Consider the following 7318-nt stretch of genomic DNA (forward strand, 5'->3'; position numbering starts at 1 on the left):
CGAGCCCCCGGCAGTTAATGTGAGCTCCTTCCCCGCCCGCAGCCGAGGTCCCTGATGGAGGACGGTGTCAGCAGCCCCGCTCGCTGACTCAGCTGAGCCGCACCGCGCTGCGGCCGAGGCCTTGAATGTCCCTGCACCTTAACAGCAGTGTTACAGCCGCCTGCCAGAGGCGAGCTCATCTTACACTGCGGAATAACACTGCTGTCTTGAACATACGAATCTCTTCTCTCCAGGCAGGTAGGGAAATGAACTAAAAACTGATGAAGAAGCAGGTAGCAGGATGGGGACTGGGGCGCGATGGGATGCTCGGTCCCTGGCATCTCCCAGGACTTGCCATGCTGCTGCCGGGCAGCTGGAGGAAGAGCCGTGTTCGTACGCAGCCCCGAGCGAGCAGCTCGCGTTCACGTAACGGCTCAGGTGAGAAGCCCCTCGCCCGTCAGACAGCCAGGGTGATAAGGACCTTAAGACACAGTGTCTCTCCACGCTCAGGGTGCTGCATGGAGGTTCAGCTTTCGGAGTGGCTTTGGTCAGAGAGACGTGCCCAGTCTCCACGTCCGTTCCTGTGTGCCAGGCGTGCTGGCTACCCGAGTTTGTTCGTTTTCTCCCCAAGCTTTGCACTGGGTTCCCTTAACTGGAAAATCCAGGACTTTGGATGCTTGAAGCTGCTTGTCCCGGCAGCACCAGGTTTGCTCTCTGCCAAGGGAGAACAGATGGGGCAGGATGACGGATTTTGTAACGGCTGCATAGGGGAACAGGTCTTACTGCGCTGACCAAGCACCACGGCGTGCCAAGGACCTCGACCGCCCTTCCCGGGGAGGCGGCAAGGCCGGGGGGTGACAGTGCCACGGGGCCGGTAACGTTTCCTGTGCTGCCGATACGTGAACTTCAGCGCTGCTGCTGTGAAACCTCTCCATGGACGTGGATGCTGCTCCTTCCAAACGCTGCCACGTGGTGCTGGGGACCCTCCTGGGCGGTGCGAAGCGTTGGCGTCTGCTGGTCGGAGCGGTCCGTAAGAGCTGAACCGGTGAGCTGAACTTCTCACCTTGTGGGTTCTTAATATTAATCCAGCTCTTCCATGGAAGCACAGGGATGCATTGCATTGTCTAATGGGCGATTGAGCACCACATGTTGCATTAACTGATGCCAGTGTTTTAGCTTGTGAATTTGCAAAGGACAAACCCCTTAATTTCCTCTTGTTGATGGCCAAAGAGGGTGAGCACAAGGACTTTGTGCCTCCTACATGAACATTCAGCTCCAATTTAAACCCAAATGTTCTGTATAATTGTTCTCCTAAACATGACTGACAACACATGAAAATGTTCCTAAAACTTTAAATGAACTATTTCTGGGTATGAAAGTCTCTCAGGTCTCCCTTTGGTTCCCTTCCCGGTCTCCGGGCAGGCGTGCTGCCCGAGGGAAGGGCAGGAGCCGCAGTTGGGTGAGGAGTCCTGTGAGGAAGAGGAAAGGAGGAAGGCCAGGGTTGCTGCTGCTTTTCACAGGCCGGAGCAAGCCGGCATCCCCGCGTCCGAGACGCTGGCTGGCGTTGGTGAAATGGGCTGCGACAGCCAAAGAAAGAAAGAGAGAGACTGAAGCAGCAGAGCAGGGGCCGGGGTGTGGGGAGCCGCGATTTGTGCGGAGCCGCGCTCCTGGGAGGGAGCCCCGCCGGCATGGGTGAGCGTTTCACGGCGAGGCGCTGGCTGCGGGAGGCAAGGGCGTTCCTGGGGAAGCCTTCCTGGTTGACTCCGCAAAATCTGTAGATGTTTAACTACTGGGACAAAATTAACTTACTGCCCAGTGCCGTGACTTAGTTGAGGTGAATTATTTAGCAGGCTTAGTGAGTGCAATTACCCTCAGTATTTCCTCGAGATGGTCTAGGAGAGGAAGCACTTTGAAAATGAACTCTTTGATGGAGAAGAAATGAATGTTGGAGCGTGGCAGCTCTGGCAGGGAAGGGTGGCCGTGCCTGAGCCCTGGCCCGGGGCTGGAGCCCATGGTCTGGCACCCGATGGGCGAGCCTCCGGACCCGTCCGGGGCTGTGCTGGGCGCAGGGGGGTCCTTCGCCTGCCCCCCCCGACTGCAGACCCGGCCGGGAGCGCAGGGGGGGTGGGAGGGAGGGCAGAGCGAAAATAACCCTTGCCTGGGGAGAAACCACATTTCAGCTGAAGTTTTGCAAGCTGAAGTTTTTCAAAGCTGAACTGATCTGAATCTACAAATATTTGCAGTGCTGTCTTGTTTGTGGTCCCTGATTTTTTTTTTTTTTTTTTTTTAAGAAATACTTGAGGAAGAAAAAGGGACCGTCTGTTTGTGATTTGGGAGGATTTTGCCAGTGGAAAGGCAGAGGCTGTTTAAGGACAGCGGCTCTATTCGGGTCACCTTCCTCCTCGCAGGTTTCCCATGGCATCCCCCCTCGCCACGGGGTTGTCCCCATCCCAGGGCCACGTGTCCCCTGGAGCCGGAGGAGGAGTTGGCCCCGGCTGTGGGGGTTCCTGCGCGCTGCCCTGCACACGAGCATGGGGAGCCTCCCCTGCTAAGGTGGGGAGAAAAACAACTGAGAAATGAGCAGTGGCTGGATCAACGCCTTTATACGCCTCAGCAGGGGCGGTGGGCTTGAAGGAAGGGAGCCCTTTGCTTAAGTGAGTGCTGATGCTTTTTATGTATTTAAAATATCTATTCTAAGGCAAATGCTAGAACTTGAACTAAAATTTCTCAGTTTGGATGGGTAGGAGAAAATTAGCTATCCCTGTGGCAGGAGGACAGTATCTCACTGTTAATGGGCTGCGCCTTCAATGAGAGGTGTCACTCAACCCATCAGTGTCAAGGAGGGGCTAGGAGGCTGGTTGGAGTCTCGCAGCAAGGCTTGCTCCACCACTGCTGTGCACCAGTTTCCCTAGGCAGAGCCACGGGGACGGCAGATCTGCAGACGTTTAACAGGTTTCCCTCAGAGGTCTACGGAAAATGGAAAACACCTGGGCACTGTGAGTTATTTATGGGCACTGTGAGTTATTTATGGGCCCTGGACCCATGGAGAAGGAGCCCTGTCATCAGGAGTGAATGAGTGGTGACAGGCTGAGCGCTGGTTGCCGTAGGGCACGGGTGATGTGTGGGCCAACTCTGCACCCCCTGCACTTCTGGGACCGTGCAGAAAAGGTAGGGAAATCCTTAAAGGGAGGGCAGAAGTAAGCTCTCCTGACCTTCTCCTGCGGTGCACAGCTTTTGGGCGTGGGAGCAGTTCTGCTCCGCAGGAGTCTTCCTCCCAGCCTGGAAGAGGCTGTTCCGCCTCAGCCCGAGAGGTGGAGGTTTGGATCGATGGTGGTCGGACTGCGTTTTACATCGTTCCAGGCAAGAAAAGCTAAGCAGCATTCTCCTTTACAACGTATTTCAAGGAAAAACCTCTTTGCTTGGATACTTCTCCAATGAATTGTCTCGGTCCTGACTTGTTGGTAACAAACAGCCATAGGAAACTTCTTGATCTTGAGTATAACTCAGTAAGAAGCTGATACCCGGTCAGAAGACAATTGCCTTAAACAGAAACTTTTAAGGAGTTTTATTAGTGCAGTCAGTTCTTAAAAGAACGTGATTTCAGATACCTATAACTAATAAAACTCAAAATTCAGTGGCTTCAGGTGAGAAAAACATAAACCAAAGGCAGACTGAGGTGGCTATATAAACACTACAATAAAACTTGCTTAAAAGCCCCAGAGAGAAAAATTTAGAGGTGCAAAAACAAGTATGCATGAAGTGCGGGTGTGTTTCAGTGGAAACACCGTTCCAGAGACTTGCAACAGCTGCACTTTAGGACTGAGCTAAATAAAGTTCATATGGCTATGTGTTATTCTATAAAAAGTGAGGTTAATTGTGCCTACATAAATCTAATTTGAGCTTTTATTTACTTTTTAACTCAACTTCTTCAGCCAAATCACCAAAAAAGTAAATCTCTCCACAATGAGGTTTTTATGCATTGTTGCCTTATTTCAGGAGGTGACGCCTGCGAGCGTCTCCAGCAGCCCCATGGCACAGTGCTCATCTGACGGGGCTTCTCCCCTCCTGCCTTACACATCTGCAGGAATACCTGATTTACGACTTTGCCTATCCACGCACTGCATTGTGCTGCTAATAAAAGAAAACTGAAGGGAACCAGGTTTTATCTACCTGGAAAGCAAAGTGCCTTCTGAACAAATCGTGACGGTTAGTGTTCAAATAACCACTTCTACTTCAAGCAACTTCCAGGTGTCCACTCAAAACCATCTTGCAGACAGGGAACCCCACCAAGAAATGGATGCCCAGCCCCGGCTGCTGACGTGAGGGTGAGCCGCGGCCGTGCCTCGGCGTCCGGCTGGCTGCAGGACCAGTGCTGCAGTGGCTGAATATGCTTTATTGAATCGGATTTTTTTTAAATTGTGCAAAGTGCTGACATATTTCACTGCTCCACTCACTTGGCAAGGAAAATTCTCCCATTGCTTTTCTACAGCCTTTGCTAGAAATTTGTCCCACTGGATCACCGGGGTACCACACGCCCCACAGCTAGGCTCGAAGCAAGTAGCCTGTGTCGGTGAGAGCTATGGGAAGGCTGCTGTGGGGTGAAACGGGGCAAAACCTCCGCAACGAGAGTCCAGGTCTGCAGGTCCCAAACGCTACAGGTGGGCTCAGTCCTCTGGAGTTCCAACTGCCCACACTTCATCTCCATCCATGAGCCAGAGTGGGAAAAGGTCTTCTCCATGAAGCGTTTTCTGCCCCAATACACCTTTAGCAGGCACGCTGCAATGGAGCTGGGGTAGGAAAGCATGCACGGCAGGGTGGGGTATTTTTTTGTGCGTGTGACTCATCTGCCTTCGCACCGGCGTATCACCCAGCATGCTGCTTGCACTGCCTGCACTGCCCGTGCTGCCCGCTTCCAGCGTGCCCCCTGCAGCAGGCTGCACCGAGCCGCAGGCAGTAGTTGAGATGCCGGTAACGCCGAGGGCTACAGCACCTCACCGCCCGGGGCGAGAAGGCGCCACGCACAGCTGTGTTATTGTTGAGCCAGATGTTTCATTATGGGCTTAGCAAATTCCTCCGGAGCCCCACAACGGCGCTGAAGCATGGAGACTGTCAAAGACAGACGTTTTCTCTGCGCATGAACTCAAAAAGCCGAACGAGACACAGGCCAACTTAAAGACCAGTGAATAAAGGTCTCTTTTATAAAAGAAACCTATTAATACTTTTCCAAGACCCTCTCTTGAGACTGCCTAAATAAATTTCCTTAGATTGACAAGGTTTGAAAAGCAACCCTTTTAGTGGAATGGGACTCGAAAGCCATTCAGCTGGAAGGCACCAGCCTTCTGGGTTTGCAGCTCTGAATTTACTCAGAAAAGAAAGGTCATTTTTCAAATCCAAGGAAAACTTGTTGCAGCAATTTTTCTTTTCTGGTTCTGTTACAGGGACTGAACAATCGCGTACTCTGGGAGTCTCCAATTAATAACAAGAAGTCGCCCTTAAGTAACTACTCTTGATAAACTGACTGTGCCTAATGTTGAAGGGTTTTCATAAATTCCCTGGGGTTGGGGATGGACAGTCCTGTGGCTGGAAGAGAGCGGAGTTGTGACAAGCAGCTCCGGTAGTGCCACTGCAACCGGCGCAGAGGAGGGATGCTGGCTCACCTGGGATGCGGGAGAACAGACAATGAAGTGGTGATTCAAGGGGGTTCCTCTGCAAACACTGTCAGCCAGTGTGTAAATAGTGTAAGTACAGTGCTTTCCTTCTTCTCTACTCAAGCTGTGCCTCAGTGAAGTCCCGTCATATTCCTAAGCTTCTCCACGACATTCCCTAGCTGCTGTGCTACAGAACTGCCAAGTCCATTGTGTTCATCCCTCTCCAGATGCAACAACATAGTTCCTGTGCCAACAAAAGATGTTTAAAAGCACTTGATGAGAAGCTAAAAGACAGACAAGAAGTGGCAGGTTAGGATGGAAAAATCACACTCGCTCCAATTAGTGTTGCATTCCCATCAATCAGCCCTGCAAACCCAGCGATGACAAACGGGTTTGTTCGGTCGTGCCTGGCGCAGGCAGGGCGGCTGCCCCGCTCCCCACGCTCATCCCCGGAGACATCGCCTCCCTGCATCCCACGGGCACAGAGCCTTCGCTCCCCTCCGCAGGGGCATAGGGTGGTTTCCCATGATGGAGACCCAGCCATTGGGTCCGGGCTGGTCTCCAGCATGAGAAGGGCCGTGCGTGGACCCCCACCCCGGCAGCGCGGGGAGGCTCTTCCTCCTCTCCTCTCCCAGCCCAGCGACGGGCAGCATCCCAGCAGTCAGTAGTGCAGGGACTGCAGTTTTTGGTTGCGTTTGCCTCATTGACCTGCGCTGTGGTCAGGAACTTCCCAAGAGCTGCTTTGTCTCGTAGATGGTGTAAGGTGCCTGCGTGGCCATACACGGGCACGGCGCTGGAGTTACATCTTCCTTTTTTGGGGGGGAAAAGGCAAACAGAGCCCTCGCCGTGCTTCCTGCTGCCCTTGCACACATGCCACAAACCAAAATGAAACGTTTTGTTCCTCAGCCCTTAATTCACCAGCGCTTTCTCCAAGCGCAGAGGCCAGCAAACAGATGGCTGTTGTACAAGCTGGGCCGCAGGGAGACAGAGACATGCTGTTCTCGGGTTGCTTTTTCCATGGGTGTTTCCACGCCCCGCGGTGCCAAACCGCACCTCCCGGGCGAGTGCGGACAGCGAGCGGCAGCGGAGGCTGGAGGCAGCCCAGCGAGGGGGGCACAGGACCTGAAACGGGAGGGCAGCCTGCCCCGCGCCCCGCTGCAGCCTTGCAGCTCCTGCGTCGCTGCCTCACCAGCCACCAGCAAACCTGCGCTGCACGGCGGGGGGGTGAAGCCGGCGGGATGCGCAGGCGCAGCGGGCAGCTGTGGGCAGCGTGGGCACTGCCCGGCTCCATCCCGGCTGCCGCCAGTGCCTACCAGGGAGACGAGGCGTGCCAGCGGGAGGAGGCATTGGCTCTGCTCTTTGGGTCTGCAAACCAGTGAGAGCGTGCAGCCATCTCCATTTCATGCCGGATAAGGTTCAGAGAGAGCTACAAGAGACTATTCTGTTTCTACATACCAGCTTATATCTTAGATCCCCCAGAAAATGCATGTTTTCTGAATAGCTTCCCATATTCCCACTTCACACAGCGTGAGTGAATCAGAAAGATCTGCGTTGTTTGGTGATTCAGATTTTTGTCTTTGAAACAACCACCACACGGCAGTTTGATGGTTTGCACTGGGGAGGAATGGCTTGCTTTCAGCACACCATCCTATACAGTGCCAGCATCTGTCACGTAGCAGCCCACGTTGGTC

This window comes from Gavia stellata, chromosome 12 (assembly GCF_030936135.1).
Source record: "Gavia stellata isolate bGavSte3 chromosome 12, bGavSte3.hap2, whole genome shotgun sequence".
Classification (NCBI taxonomy): Eukaryota; Metazoa; Chordata; class Aves; order Gaviiformes; family Gaviidae; genus Gavia; species Gavia stellata.